At 39.7% G+C, this 16,577-nt stretch overlaps 1 protein-coding gene and 1 pseudogene across 1 annotated transcript in view; both read right to left on the reverse strand.

The window, feature by feature from the left end:
- MAA3 (P-loop containing nucleoside triphosphate hydrolases superfamily protein) overlaps positions 1–16,577 on the reverse strand; it is a 464,706-nt gene that overhangs the window by 151,606 nt on the left and 296,523 nt on the right. The gene's annotated exons all lie outside the window — the stretch shown is intronic.
- Positions 6,855–9,384, reverse strand: LOC149180245 (septin and tuftelin-interacting protein 1 homolog 1 pseudogene; annotated as a pseudogene).

The following is a 16,577-nucleotide window of genomic DNA, read 5'->3' on the forward strand; positions in this document are numbered from 1 at the left end:
GGGCACACAAGTCCAAGTGCATCCTCTAGTGAATAATGAGTAGATTGTTGTGGGTGCTAGAGGTGCCAATGTTGTGAAATGATGTGCTACACATGATGGGAGTCCCATGGCTCTCAACACTTCACCTGGGGGTCCCAATATGATCCTCTAGTGAACTTGGGCCCCAATTAAGTTGCTCAGCTCATGATGAAACCACCTGCCAAATACATATAATGCCTAGTGTTGCATCCTCACCATCAAGTACAATAATTCATTAGTGTATCCAAGTGAACCAAGCTTGTTTATCAAGGGCACATTGAGACTTCATATGGAGCTTCACTTACAAATTTGAGGCTTTGATCTCGAAGTAGTGTTAAGTCCCTAGGTAGGAGTGGTTAATAAACAACATTATTAGGTGTTCCCAGCTCCTAAGGGTAAAGAAGATAGGTGTCATGTGAATGATGATGAATGGATGGGGACACAGGCGTCTTAAGGCCAAATGCCATGGGTTCAAGGATGACAAAGGTGAGGGATGTCACATATTGGGTGTATAGATGAAGGAGGGAGCAATCGTGGATACATGAGTTAGGCCTTTGTTTTTCCACCCTTCTTTATTTGGCTTTTTTATTTTTCTTGATTTTTCTTCGTATTACTGCTCAGGGCTCCAGGAAATGAGAGCATGGTGTGTATGATTATTACCCCCTTAAGGTGCAACAGTTAATCACCCACCAAGGTTTGGGACGTGCATGGGTTCCTTAATGATGTGGGGGCACAAACGGACACTAGGAACCAAGGTAATGGACATAATGACAAGGGGTAGAGCTCATGTTTGGCTTTTTCCCACGTGCTATATCAATGTCCCAACCATATTTTTCATTTTATGATGTTCATTTTATTTCATTTCTTGCTTCTGGCCATGATATGATTTTGACTTTCTTTAAGCTACATCAACCTCTAGGGCAACGTTTGCAGGCCCGCCCAAACATGTGGACAAGGGAAGGGGGTGTGGCAATGCCTTGTGGACCTAATGGTCATTTGGATACAGAGAAGGAAAAAGATGAAATAGGGCTTGTAATGTGTGGAGGGGAGTGAAAAATGTGGAATGGGAAAATAGGACCACGCTACCAAAATCGATATTTCCCAAGTAGTGCCCTTCCTGAAACCATAGGTCAATAGGGGAGATCCCAAGGGACTAGGATTGAGAATTAACCCCCATTTAAGGTAAGGGAAAAAAACCATGATCGAAGTTCTTCCTTCTTGCAAGTCACCTAATAATACATGCCCAAAATGCCCAAGAAAAACAAGCATAAGAACCCAATTGCACGATCAAAATCATACCTTTTTGGTTGGATTGCCCACCTTCTTACATATGCTCTTGACAGATGGGCAAGGGGGCATATAGTTGATGCAGGGAGTGTTGATTTGTGTAGCTTAGTAGGTACTTCACATCCCTGGGTACTGAGTTTGTGTGAGTTGGCACCACAAAAGGGCTTTGTGGTGAACTACCCAAGCAGTGCATCTTGCACCCAAAGTTGTGGGCGCAAAACCAAGAGGAGTTTTGATGGTTTGATCATTGTTGCAAGTGGAGCACCCTTAAAGGAGCAACGGGGTCCTAAAGCAACTATGGAGGCATTTATTAAATGAGAGAAAATAATTTTTATTTATATGTAGTGGGCTAAATGGCATGAAGGTCAAGTCGGCTTGGCTTGAGAGATGCCCTTTGAGGGCTAGTCATTGCACCCAGAGAAACATATAAATAAGAGGGAGGCTCATTTGATCCAACACACATCCAAGTGCAATTCATCATAAGGAGAAGGACATTTGATCTGGCCACAACCTAGAGCATACAATCCAAGGAGAAGAAGAGGACGAGTTGATCTATTTTTTGTGCCTTGGTTTTGGACGTGACTAGGCAGAGATGCTAACCGAAGCTTAAAGGCTAGATTTCTATGCAAGTTTTGATGCTAAATCTCTGTGACAAGGCTGCATACATCTCTGGTTATTTCAAGTAGGGTCGAGACCTAGTTTGGTTATTGGACAGAGCTTCTGTCATCAGTGTTAGAGCAGTATAATAGGACCGCATTGCTTGAAGAATAATGCAAGAGGTAGGGTCCTATAGTTCAAGATCAACACAAACTATTTGAGGAGAATAGGTCGCAGTCTAGGGTTGGCGTGGCTATTACAAGAAGCCCTAATCAAAGCGCTAAAATCTTAGGAGTTTGTGCACAGGGCCAAGAAGGATAGGGCAAAAGTTGAAGAGATATGTGTGATGTCTTTCATGATGATGTTTTGCTAGGTGATGGGTCCAGATTGGACAGAGTTAGGAGCAACTATACAGGGGCTAGAGGGTTGTTAGAAGCTACTTGGAGAGCCCTAGTACAGTGGACATAAGGCATATTTGTCATTGTATGCAGGTAGTTTTCAAGCCCGAAGGATTGACTCTTTGAGGAAGCAAAGGAGAAGTCAAGTGGGCTAGTTATCAAGCCCTAGTTCATTGAGCTGCAGAGAGGTCATCTTCAATGATAAAAGGACAACCTCTAAGCCCTAAGACCTGTCATATTTGGAGCAACAAAGAGGTAAGTGGTGGGCAGCGTTGAAGACCCTTTGTGCTCAAGTCTTTGAAGGAAGAAAGAGCAGCTCGAGGACAGACTGTTTGGGCCAAATTTCAGTGACACAAAAGGAGTTGTGATCATTGATAGTGGCAAATTGTTAAGCTACAGAAGGGAAGGCAAAAGGCTCGCCAGATGTGCTCATGGTACGTGGACAAAAAGGAGTTGTATAGCGCTACATCAGCAAGTAGGTTTGTTGTACTTTGTTCAGGGTAGATTGGTCATCATAGTTGTTGATACCAAGCACTAGTTGTTGTCTTGTGTTAGGGTTGATTGTAAGGGCCACGATCCATGTTCTGAGAGCCCTAAGATTGTCGTATTAAAGATTTGTAATATAACAAAGTTGGATTGAAAAATTTGTCTTGTGTACTAGTTGATTCACTTCTATTGTTATTCAATTATGCAAAGTAGAAGTGTTGTCACATTTGAGTGTGTGTTCAAGATTTTAGACTCAAACTAGATTCTTGAGTGTCGTGGAACAATCAACATGGTATCAGAGCTACTTTGAAGGGCCAGTGAATCAGAGTGTGCACCGTGTACAGCTCAAGAGGGAGTCAGTTCCATCGTTGTTGAAGGACTAATAGAAATGGTGAAGTTGTCAATTGGTCTGCGATATGAGGACAAGTTGGATGGCTTGTCTAACTATAGTCCATGGAAGGAAAGGATCGCGTTAGTCTTGATGGTGAAATAGATCTGGGAATTTTCCAACAAAGAGATCAAGTAACCGACTAACCCTAAGGAGTTGGAAGTGTACCAAGAATTGTTATTTTTTGTAGCATCGGAGGTGTTCTAGTCTCGAAACTTTGTGGAGAGGCTAAATCATAAGAGTTCTCCATAACCCATAAATTGTTTCTGGAAATTCCACCTAGAAGTGTCTCAATTTTATTAGCCTATTTTTAATTATTTCCTAAGCCAAAACTTAGGAAAAGGGGTTAATTAATCACAATAATTGAGATAAGGTGTGAATCATCTAAAACTCACACGGATCGACTGGGAAATAATCTCATCCCTTGATTAAGTTTTAATCTTGGTCGTTGGAGGTCCAACAGAAGATTATAAGAAGTCGATGGGTAGATGGAGAACACACACTCGAGGTTGGTTTCCTTGGAGAGTTCAATTTTCCAGAGAACAACAGCAGTTGTCGGAAGTGTTCAAGCCAAAAAAGTGGAGCGAAGATAGTGAGGGGCAGGGACAGTGAACCCAGAGGAAGATTTTCTAGATCCAGTGAGTGCTTTGCAAAGAGGCCGAGATTTTCTCCGGGAAGCTGCGTAGAGGCAACGCAGAAGCCTCAAAAGGGTAGTTCATTTTTGCTGAAGGATCGACGTTTTCAGTTCCAAAGGTCAGGAAGGGTATCCAAAGGGTCGGAGAACCATTTTCCCATTCAATACCAGGAAGGACGGCTAGATTAGCAATAGATTCTAGCAGCACGTGTGGCAGGTAGCTCCAAAGTGACACATAGCATGCGCAAGCCCAGTTGGACAGCTAGCTTTTCAGAGGTTAGACAGTGTCGGGATTGCTCGAAGTGAGGGTAATTTCCCTCAAAAAAATTTGAAAGTATTTTCTCTGCAGGATTGCCAACTTTCGGTATCCAAATTGTACTCAGATTATTTCATTGTTGCATAATAATTAAAAACCTCAGTTGTTGCATTAATTTTCCCAAATTGGGTTTTTCCAAGGACATTTGTCGAAAAATTATTGTGTCAATTTTTGTGTGTTAGAATATTTCTTAGTTTCTAGCGCTATTATTTTCCGCAGTTTTATTTGTGAAGGTTGTAGTGTGATTTATTCGATATTTGTCATAGCAAATAAATTGTTAAATTAATTAACAATTAGAGGAATTAATTCCAGTTGCTACAATAGGATTTCAGACTTGAAATTTTCACATGGTATCAGAGCATGATTGATCAGCCAAGAAGCTCAGAAGCAGAAGAAGAAAATTTCGTTGTTCAGAGGGAGCAGCGGGCCGAAATTTTCTGGTGTTGTGCAGTGCCTAGCAAGGCAGTACAAATTTTTGGGGCAAGGGTTCGATTTTTAGTCGCAAGGTGGCAGAAAATTCGATTGTCCTAGAATAGTGATTCTAGCAGGCAAAGGGAGCTGGAGCAGCTCATATTTTTTCACTGACCACATTCCTTGGTTGGATGCATAAGGTTTTGCAGCAATTGCAGTAGCAGAATTAGTTTTGGGTGGAAAAGAAATAGCACACACAAAGGGAAAATTTCTCTCAAGGGATCTCGAATTTTAGAAATCTAAATTTTGCCAATTGCAGATTGGTAGTAGCTGTGAGCAAATCTTCTTACTCCAAAGGGAGCGCCAATAGCAGATCTAGCAGCTAAGCAAAGGGAAAGAGGGATATTTTTGACCAGATTTAGAGATGGCCATAGTTGGGCTTAGAGTTCAGGATAGGATGGAGGGAGCCTCCAATTATGTCATATGGAAGGCTAGGATGTCCTTCCTTCTAGATGAATATGGCCTAAAAGCCTATGTGAAGAATGTGGTAGTAGTGGATCCTTGCTGAGGTGGTCTCAAGAAAATTCTAAGGGTTGAGGGTGGGGATGCTTTTCTCTGGGTTATCCCTTAATAGGTAGGTGGAGATGGTTTTCTCTAGGTAAGCCCTTAATAGGTGGGTGGAGACAGGAAAAATCCTCTAGGTATGGTGAAGAAATTCTGAGGCATCCAAGCTTGTATTGGTTTTGGTGATTTTTGGACCTGGTTTTAGGTGAAATCACTATGGCTTGAGGGTGGAGGTGGTTTTCCTTTGGATTCCTTGTTTGGTTATGTTTTGGTTTATCCCATGTAATCCCAAATTCAGGCTTGGAATATGGCATGGGGGTGATTAGGTAGAAAGAAAGAATTGGTTCAACCCAATCTATGGTCAGGTGGAATGTGGAAGTCCCTGACTTGGTTGGTACTATGCATATGTTAATATGTGTTATTCTTTAATGAAGATCAATGAGCACAAGTTTTGGTTTAATGTGTTGATTATGTGACTAGTTTGTCATGGCTTCATTACTGGTTAAGTGTATGTTACATGCATAATGTATTTCTTGTTATATGAAGTGCTCTTGTTATTTATTTGTTTCATGGTTTGACAGGCTCTTGGATAATTTATATGGATGCATGAGCTAATCTGTGTTTTATTGCAGCTAGTATGAGAGGGCAGCAAGCCTTCTTGATGAACATCTGATGAAACTAATGAAAACAATGAACAAACTATGCATTCATGACCTATAGGTACCATAGTCACAAAGTGTTTGTATAAATGATAATATGTGTTGGGAAAGCATGAGCCTCATCAGAGCCTAATAATAGAGCATGAAGACTTGTACATACTGTTGATAGAGTTTTGAAAAAGTATGGGCATATGGATTGAGTGTTGGCCCTAGAATTCTGGAACAAAGTTTGTGGTCGCACTGTCAGAACTGGGAAATTACGGCCACAACCACACTAAATATGGGATATGCATGCCGCTAGAAGCCTCTGGCCACACTGACAGTCCTTCATGCGTGTGACTGGGAAGTAAATTAGGTAAAGGAGTGATCTAAGATCAAGGATAATGATCACCATGTAAATATCAGCTGGTAATAGTATGATCATGTGTCTCTAGGTGTTTGCAGTATGATTATGGACAAGTGGACCCCATTTCCATAACTACATCTTGGAATTTGGGTCATGCATAGTAACTCTCAGCTCATGTTTACCCTAGTAAGAATGTAAAAGTGGGTAAATGTGAAGTGGGGTGTTATAAATGACTTGAACTTCAAACATAATTACACAAAAGTAATTACAAAAATTTTAGACCATTAATTAACAACATGAAGAATAATTCACTAACATTTTCACATATTCATGAAAAGAAAAGTCGAAGCAAAACGCGCCATGTAACTGCCATGTATTAAGACATCAGTTCCGCCCCTGACCTCAAGACTTTTGCAATGGTTCTTGTTTATAATCCCCGATAACCCAAATTCGATATGCAACTTAAGTATGGTTTATAAACGATAACGGGTCCGTAACATACTTTGCTTTACAAATGTGTTGCAGAATGACTAATTGTGATGTGACATGATAATCATAAGGCATTGAAAACAGTATAAACGAAAAATTACAAATAGTATAAACAACAGTTGCCTTGAAAATGGACAGTTGAGGATGAAAACAGGTTTTTGAAAACAATCCATTATTGAAGCTTTTCAAAAAAATAAACATTTTTGATTTCACTCTGTTTATAAATTATCAATGTTTTCCTCCACTTCGATTGTTGTGCATCTAACCAAGTTGTTCCAATGATGCAATCACCCATCGATCTCGAGATTGTGCGAACACTTGTTTCACACAATCTAAATACACACTGACAGTTCCAAAACCATCAACTTGAAGGCCATCATGTGTGCATCCCACTTTAGGCAAAAATTTGATATCATGTTCTTGTGCATAAGCCTCAACAACTTCCTTCAAACTCAATTGTGATGCTCCCATGGAATTATTTAAGTGCACCCCACTGCCAAAAGTAGCAACAGCTTGTTGTGGAGCATATGTTGTTGCTTGTTGCTACCGAAGTGCCCCAAATTGTCGTTGTTCTGTCACCCTAAGATAGCTTACATTTTCTCTAGCACCAGGTTGTTCAACAGTCATACCCTCTACAGCCTGATTCATCATATCAAGGCCCACATTTAGCTTATTTCTAATCCTCTCGTTAGCAAGGAGCTCCGAGGGAAGAAGTCCTTTCCAACCCAAAAACCACTATGTAACTTCATCAAAATCCAGATTTGAACACAACCAATGATACAGAACCTGCTGCCACTTTGGGAAAAACCCTACCTCTAACATAGCAACCATATGATGTATAGGAATTGCATATGCTCACCCTATTACCCAGTAGAATTGATCTACTTGTTGATTAGCTAGGTTAATTTGAAACTCCAGTAACACAGCCATCAGTTTAGGTATAATAGAGCGAACAACCAAATGTTCCCAACTAGTCGAATCAAAAACAGTTTTCCAAGGAGATAGAATTGCATATGCAGATGCATCACTTGCATGCCAGGCATGAAGTACACTTTCCAACTTATACCAAATCGGGTGATACAAAGGCTCCATCTGTTGTCCCAGGAATGGAAGCCAAGGGTCCAACCATGCATGAATTGGCACAGTTTCCCGGCGAGGATCCCAGGAATCTACTGTTGTTGTTAATTTAGGCATCACCATCTGTTCAAGAATGATGTGGAGTATGGAAGTTGGTAGCAATCTCTCCCAAGTTTCTAGAAAGCGTAACATAGGTTCAGGGTCCCTAGGTTCCCAGGAATTTATAGCAGTTATGCTCACTGTTGGAAGGACAACCTTTGAGAAGAGTTGAGTGTAAGGAGTCGATGAACTCACCTCTGCGTCTCGAAATATACTATAGTCGCGGGGTTCATCCACTTGCAGAAGCCTCTGCCACATAGACATGAAAAGGATGCTGAAGCGATTCCCAGCCTTGGAAAACATTGGTTACCAATGGTAAAGAAAACACAGATGCAATACAGGACAAATTACAAAGTTTATAGTCCTCCCAATATTTAGACTGCAAATTCTCAAAAATGCCCACAAGGGATTCCACCATCATTGAACCTGTTGCAACACCCTCTCGAACTCTATCCAATGCTGCCATGATATTCTCTATATTATCTAGTTGTTGCTTCTGTCATTTGGCCTCTTTCTGAAGACATTCCTTTTCTTTCTGATATATTGCCGCAAATTCCCTTTCATGCCTTAAATCTCGATCAAACCTTTGAATGTCTACCTCTTCCATATCAACAATCAACTTCACATTGTGTTGCAGCTTTGGCATGGGTGTATCATCCTCTATGGCCTTCTACTCTGCATTTAGGTTTTCCAAGTTTGTCAGCACCCTCACTTGAGGACCTCTCATATCAAGCACTTTTTGCACTACCTCAACCCGCCGCTCCTTTTGAGCTAAAAGTTTTTCAGTTGTGATGTATTCCTTTTTCTTGCTCCGGCTATCCTTCAACCAACGCTTCTCTATTAGCCGAGGCTTCAGCTCTTTCATCTTTTCATCCTACTCCTCGGTCCCAGGCAAAGAAGGCAAACTAGTGGATGTCTCTTTGAAATCATTAAAACCCATACCCATATTCTTTGGTCTCAACTTCGCCTCGATCGGAACTGCTATCCCCTACTCATTCTTCCCTAGTCCTCCTCCCTTATAACCCATCTTCTCTAACAGTCTCATCCCAATGCGCTTGGTGTGCTTCTCAAACTCATCAATCTCGTCGCTCCCTAGACCACTTCCCGCACTCCTCTTAGATTTCCCAGAAGAGGCCATAGACTTGTCCCTTTCCTTCTCTCTCCTCTCCACACCCTCCTTAATCTTCTTCCCAAATGCAGAAGGAAGAAAATCATCTTCCTACTCTTGAGTGGCATTTTTCTCATTCCCCTTAAACCCTAACCCTAACCCAAACTCCATCCGTGAATCTGAAGTGGTACCCACGCCTGCATTTAGCCCATCCTCATTAGTTTCGTCAACCTTCTTATCAATTTCCTCGGAGGGCATAACCGTCCCAATGGAAACAAAATTGACAGGCTTGCTTAAATCCCCCTTCTTAATCACGTCTCTTCTCCTCCTCTTGGATGACTCTTCTTCTGCATCTAAATCGTTGTCAAATACCCCATAGAGCACCTCATCCTTCGTCTGATGTCGCTTCTCTTTCCGTTTCCTATTGTAAAACTCTCCTCCTATCCACTATCCATCCACATAATCATTCTCCATTCCAAATCTCTCCATATGTCATTGTTCGTCCATCCTTGGTTTTGCAGTTTTCTAGGAAACAAACAGTAGAACCAGGGGAAAAACCCTAAAATATCCCCTCACGTATCTGTTTATCCCTAACTATTATGGTCATGTACCTATTTATCTGCGAATGTTGCTGACATCAATGGTGTAAATTGAAATATTGATGGATCGAGGAAACAGAAGTCTAAAGTTGAAGAACTTGAAACTTTGGCTGGACTAACAGTGTCGCAAAAGCGAATCTAGGAATATGACATGGAGATCAACAAATCTATGAACAGTGTCGTGCGAACCCTCACCATTAAAAAGCCTTCGGCTTAATCAATAATTACATAATCCATTTGATAGGTGAGTAGAAAGCTCATATTTGGGAGTTGAAAAGCCTAAATTATTTACAAACATTGAGTTTCTATCATCATGTTAACCACAGCCAATGAGTTGGGGATGACTATCCATTCAACCATAGGCTTAGTTTCACTATGTATGACTACAATTGGCCACGCCCAAGCCCTCAACCAACTTCCTCTACTGATGAATACTTCCTATATCAAAATTTTCATAAAAAAAAGAATGCCTCACTTCCTCTTCTCATCCATTTTTTTTCTTGTGAAAAGAAACTTGTACTTTCATTCATATTGAAAAGAAAAGGAGTCATCTAACCAAGCGGAGGAATTGCCTAGAAGGTTAAAAGTGGTCGGAATCCGGGCAAAAAAATTTCAAAAAATTTTGTAGAGGTAGTATTTGAATCGTGTTTTTGATGGTGGAAATGGATTTAGCACCATCAAAAATGTCTAGGACACCTAAAATTTTGAAGTTTAACAACTATAACTTGGATTTACAAAAATCCTGGCCGGATTTTCTCTAAATATGACCGAAATTTCCATAACATTTCGGGCAACTCCTCCGCCTCGTTAGACTACGCGAAAAGAAAATACATTTTGTATATACACACATGTTATGTGCATCCATCAAGGATCTTCCCAGATCCTTATGTGGCAAGAAACAAGCAAAATAATGTTATGTTATATGCTCACACTCTGGAAACAAAACAAAAACAAAAAACAAAAAAGAGAAAAAAACAACATATAATGGGGAAGATCAAGTAATGTGGACATCACTTATCCTCCCCTTCTTTCCTTTCTTTTTTTGGACCTGTTGCCACACCTCAGAGTTGTGTCCCAATGGAACCAGGGCCAAAACGCCCACAGGTGATGCTATGGGTTGTTCTTTATCAGAATATGAGCTTTCTGATACATGAGCACGCTTCATACCCCCTGTTTCATCCTTCCATCTAGGTCATTGCTTGCCGATGTTTCCTGTAGTGCAATGGTATCCATCCCATTTTCAATGGGGAAGGTTGTTGCATTTTTGTCCTAGAGCCCCTTCTTCTTTGGGTAAATTCTTTGTAATTCCTTCATCTTCTTCTTCAAAAAGATGTGATATTGTAAACTCCCATCCTCTTGGTTTATGAGCCTTTTTCATTTTTGTGCTTTTCTACATCTATGGACATGTATTGTGCAATTGTCTTGTTTGGAAACAATTCCTACATTCGAATGTTGTGCTTTCATAGTATAAGACTTGGGATCGATGGAGATCTTTTTATTTTTAATTAATGTGATCTGGTAGACCTTTACTAAGGTCGATCTCCACATGTATTCTAGCAAAGGTGAAAATGCCTTTCTTTGTTCTTTCATATTCCCTTTTTTTTTAATTGCTCAAGGTATTTCCAATGTCCTACAGAACCTTATGGTACTAAAAAGGAAGAGGAAGGTTTGGGAGCCTCACCCAAACTGGCATTTTTGATACCACCATAATGTTTGGATCAAATTTTGGAAACCATGGAGTTGTGAGGAACCCAACATAACCCCAAAACCAAGGCCCTTCACTAATAAAAATTCATAATCTTTCTGTGTATAAAAGTGTATAATAAAGAAATTTTGATCATAAGTAAATGTCACAATTTGTAGTCTAAGAGGTGAAAATCCGTTGATGTAATTCTTCTGGTTTAGGCCAAAAGCCATTAAAATGGAAAATAATCACCTTTGGTTCCATGGTAGAAAAGAGCGAATCAACCTTTAGAACATTTACTTCCATAGATGGAGGGAGCTTCATTTGTTCAACAATATATGGTCCCGGTGTGTTTTGAATGTGTTCAATAGAGGTGGAAGGATTGTAGTTGAAGCAAGGAAGAGGAGGGCCACTCAACAGCAACAACAACAACGACCATCCAAAAATACTAGAGGGGCATATGTTTCAGTTCAAGATAGCAGAATTTCTAAATTGATGAATGTGCAAGCGAGAGAAGAAGTTGATTCCAGAGTGGCTAGGTGCATCTATGCATGTGGTATCCTGTTCAATGTTGTTCACTCGCCTTACTGGCAAGATATGATAAGAGCAGTGAACAAAGCTCCCATAGGGTAAAAGGGGCCCAACTATGAAAAAGTCAAAACTCAGCTTCTCAAAAATGAGGAGTTTATGGAGGATATCTTATCGTTGATTCATTCTTCTTGGAGTAGCTATGGGGTTAGCATAGTCTCAAATGGATGGACAGATACAAGGCGTAGGCCATTGACAAATATCATTGCCACTTCACCAAAAGAAGCAATGTTTTTAAAGGTGGAAGACTACTCAAGAGAGGTAAAAGATGCACAGTTCAATGTTGATGTTATAATTAAATCTATTGAACAAATAGGAACTAACAAGGTGGTGCAAGTTATCATGGATAATGCACTAGTTTGCAAAGTTGCAGGTTTAATTATTGAGGAGAGGTATGACCACATCTTTTGGACACCCTGCATTGTCCATAATATGAATCTGATCTTAGAGGAGATTGACAATAAAGTTCCATGGATAAATAAAATCACAGGGGAAGCAAGGGAGATCGTTAAATTCATCGCCAACCACCACCAATCTGAAGCAATATTTCGAGAGTACTCCAAATTGGAGTTGTTAAAAGTTGTTGAGAAAAGATATGCCTCAAACTTCCTAATGTTGCACCGCCTTGTTGAGGTTAAGCAACCATTAGTTTCTATGGTGATAAGTCAACTCTGGGCTAAGTGGAAACATGCAGATTCAGAGCAAGGATATATGGTGTGTAGATTATGCCTTGATGAGGAGTGGTGGAGCAAGATAGATTTCTTGCAAAAGTTCACAACCCCTGCATTTTAGCTTCTTCGAAATGCTGACATGGACCAACCTTTCTTAGGAGAGGTATATGATGGCATGGATACCATGGTTGAGAAAACTATGGAAATCATTTCACAGGAGTCTCCACAACTTTTATTTGTTGATGATCATTTTGTTGATTTAGTCAAGAAAATCATTGTTGATAGGTGGAACAATTTCAACACTCCATTGCACACTTTAGCACCTGCCTTGAACCCCAGATTTTATGATGGGGAGCTTATTCCTCAAAGTAATGGGAAGAAGAAGCCACCCCATAAAAATAGAGAGGTGACTAATGGGGTGAAAAAAGCCCTTATGAGAAGGATTACATGAGTATTTAGATATATTAGCTTTGGAGGAGAGAAGCACCATGAGTCTAGTTAGGTGGTGCATTTGTCATGGAGCAAATGGTGTACATTTGCAAAACCTTTCCATTTGTGTTCTTTCACAAGTGGCGAGCTCTTCATCAATAGAAAGGAATTGGAGCACCTATGGGTTTATTCATTCTGTGAAGCACAACAGGTTGGGCTCACAGAAGCCAAAGGATCTTTCTTATGTGCACTCCAACCTTCGCCTTGCATCTTGTAGGGGTCCAGAATATAGCAGACATCCTTCTAAAGAATGGGATGTCGATCCAGAAAGTCCTAATTTGGAGATCTCTCTTGTTGCCCTGAATATTGAAGACCAGGAGCCTAGAAGTGGAATTGGCTAATCATCTTCTTCAGCTCCACCATCCATTGTTGAGCATGGTTCTACTTCTATTTTTGACGAGGATTATGAAGATGAGGATGAAGATTGAAGACTATTGGTCTTTAGTCTTTGTAATACTTGTAGCCTCATAGTCATTATTGTACTTGCAGGCTGCCTCATATATATAATAAAAGCTAATTTTGAAATTTGAATATATAATTAAGGTTGATTTTGGATATTGCTACTTTCATTATGTGATCATTCATAAATAAATGTGACGTAAATTTAGAGAATTATAGTTTATGCATTGACATTAGATAATTTAATCATAATGTAATAAATTATAATGTATCATGTATGCTTTATGATTGCACATAACATTTCTTAAATGTCCATATATATATATATATATATATATATATATATATATATATATATATATATGTATATATATATATATGTATATCTATATATATATATATATGTATATGTATATATATATATATATATATATATATATATATATATATATATATATATATATATCGCGTTTTCCCATTTCCAAAATTTCGGCCGTCATATTTTGTACTTGTAACCATTTCCTCGTATCGTGCAACTTGGAACTACTAGCTTTAGAAGTGGCACTACATGGGAAACTTTGATTTTGGTTGTGTGGTCTCGCTTCCTGACACTACATACATCACTCCCCTCCACTCATTATAACTGCTTTTCACATATTTCCCATCTAGGTCCACATTTGTCCCTTGGGTCCACAAGGAGTTAGCCTCCCCCTCTCTAGTGCCCAAACTGTGAAAATATAACCAGATAATTATGAAATTCAAATGTGAAATGAATGCAAGACAGTAGCTGGAATTTTCTAATTTAAATTTTGGAAGAATACCTGGAATCTGTTGAAGGTATTTGGTATGTGATTGCTCCTGCTATGCAATTACCAAACCGTCGTTTTTTCCTCCCAACCTATCTGGGGTCTACCTGTACAGTCCCCATATCTAGAAGACAAATCTTCTAGCCCCCATGCCCAAAACTCCAAGAACAATCAAGCTTAATCTGTGACTCTGTTAGAAGTTTCGCCTGAACTTCCAAAATTTTCCAGTCAAAATCCTCCCCTCTTTAGTGCTCCTCAACTTCCTTATATGCCTAAATTTCACTGACTCCCCCTCCTTCAGTTTTCCATTTCTTATTGTTGAGAAATATAGGGCATTCAAGGTTAACAATTTCTCTGCTTAATAATTGCTTGTGATGTACTTTTACTTCTTATCTTATAGTCTTTTCTTTGTTAGCTTACTAATGTGTTCTTTCATCAAGACAATTACCAAAATGCATAATAAAAGACAAGTGACACGATATGTAGGCTTCTCCAGCCACGGCCAAAACCTCTCACCTCTTGAGAGGAAAACCCAAATAAAATTCTTCTTCTAGATCTTCAATTGATAAGTACCAAGACCTTGACACAGACCCTTGACTCTATTATCCTCTCAAGAACCTTGTCACCAACCTTGATGCTCTACCTCTTCCTAACTTTGCCTTTCTTCTTGATCTAGAAATGTTCCTTTTCGGCTCCTTTTAGAGAAACTCGGTCTCTATTGCTTTTCACTGCACCTTCACAACTTCCCTAGAGAATCTCGGTCTCTAGGTCTGTTATAGAGAAACTCGGTCTCAACTTTGATTACCCAAAAGAGTCTTTCCTTTTGTTGCCCCAAAAGTAACCCTTCTTCGTATTGCCCAGAAGATACTTCGTTGCCCCAAAAGAAACTTTGCTGCCCTAACTTCGCACTGCCCAGAGGATACTTCGTTGCCCCAGATGAAGGTCACTTTCACTGGCCCAGAAGAAACCCTAACTTCGCATTACCCAAAAGAATCCTTTCTCTCCCTTCTTCACACTTTTTTCTCTTCCTTCTTCGTAATACTGCCTTTCACCCTTTCTTTGCACTTCTTCCAGTCAAGTTGCTTGTCCAAATTATGTCTCTACAAATGAGGCCGAGTAAGGCTATTTATACACGTCTTCATTGGGTCTTTAGGCCAACTTGACAGTTGGAGTTAGGCCGACATGATCTAGCAACTTCTTCATCGTTTGCAGGCCGACTTGAAGTTTTGTGACAAGTTCTTTGATGGTACTTTACATAGGCAATATTGACCTTTTACAAAGTGTAACATGACTTCATTTACATGACAATGACTCTTACCTTTTAAGACTAGATGACAAATAAATCCTAAAGACTCGCAATAGGAGTCTTGACTCAAAAACAAAATCCCTTGCTCATGAAACCCATGAAGCAATTCAATATAACTTAATTTCATTTTTCCTATTTACATCTCATTACATAACCTAGTTACACTTTTCAACACTCCCTCCAAACTAGGGAGGTATTCATAATGGTACTTGGACTTTCTCAATCTAAAGAATCTCTCATAAGAAGAATTCGGATTTGTAACTCATTTGTATAGCATCATACGAACCAACATTGTTATATATAGCAAGGCCTTGACTAACAGCTCTATCTCTCCACAAGATCACAGCACATCGCTGGCGAGACCAATGATTTATAGACATACTCATCATTGTCTCTCTAGGAACATACCCCACCCGGGTTCACTGAGGATATTCTACATAAGAACTATTATTTTCTTGGACTCCCCAGTCCCAAAAGAATATTGGTCCTCCGCGACTACTCTTTCATGGGATGCCCTATCTCATCCCCTAAGAGCATCGGATGCTAAATGATTACACAATCCTCCATTTTGTCTTCCCAAGTGAAGATCAGAACAACATGTCTATCACTCCTTTTTATACCAAGAGGTTTTATTCCATTAAAGGAATGTACACATTCCTATCACAAAGGAATGTACCTAAGCTTCCAACTTAGGAATTTCCAAGTTTCTTCCTAGTAAGAAACTTCTTCTCAGGCTCCCTGTTCACTAGGGACCTATCTCAAGCTCCCTCTTCACCAGGGACCTATCGCAGCTCCTTCATGTGCAGATCTTGTAACTACCAACTAATTGAAGAGCTCCTTCCTTCGATGTCATGAATTTATTCTTTGTCAGGGAGTCTTCATCTGTGGGAACTTCTACATAGGGCACAGATCATCCATCACTTTTGTTCATGAGTCAATCATGTCCTCAACTCATCAAAAAGTGATCCATCAGATCTTCCATCTAGCTTTGCTTCATGTTGTTCTGTTTTTATACCATATTTTTGGAAGGACATTACATCCTTTTATATGGTCTATTTGGAAGTCATTCACAGACCTTCCCTTCGACAGTTCTACATAAGCCCAACCAAATGTTAGTTCAAACATAATCAATCATTTCAAATCAGAATTACCTTTGTG

The sequence above is a fragment of the Pinus tabuliformis genome, chromosome 3_2 (assembly GCF_031772625.1).
Source record: "Pinus tabuliformis cultivar Carrire ecotype Pingquan chromosome 3_2, CPIR1, whole genome shotgun sequence".
NCBI classification, from domain to species: domain Eukaryota; kingdom Viridiplantae; phylum Streptophyta; class Pinopsida; order Pinales; family Pinaceae; genus Pinus; species Pinus tabuliformis.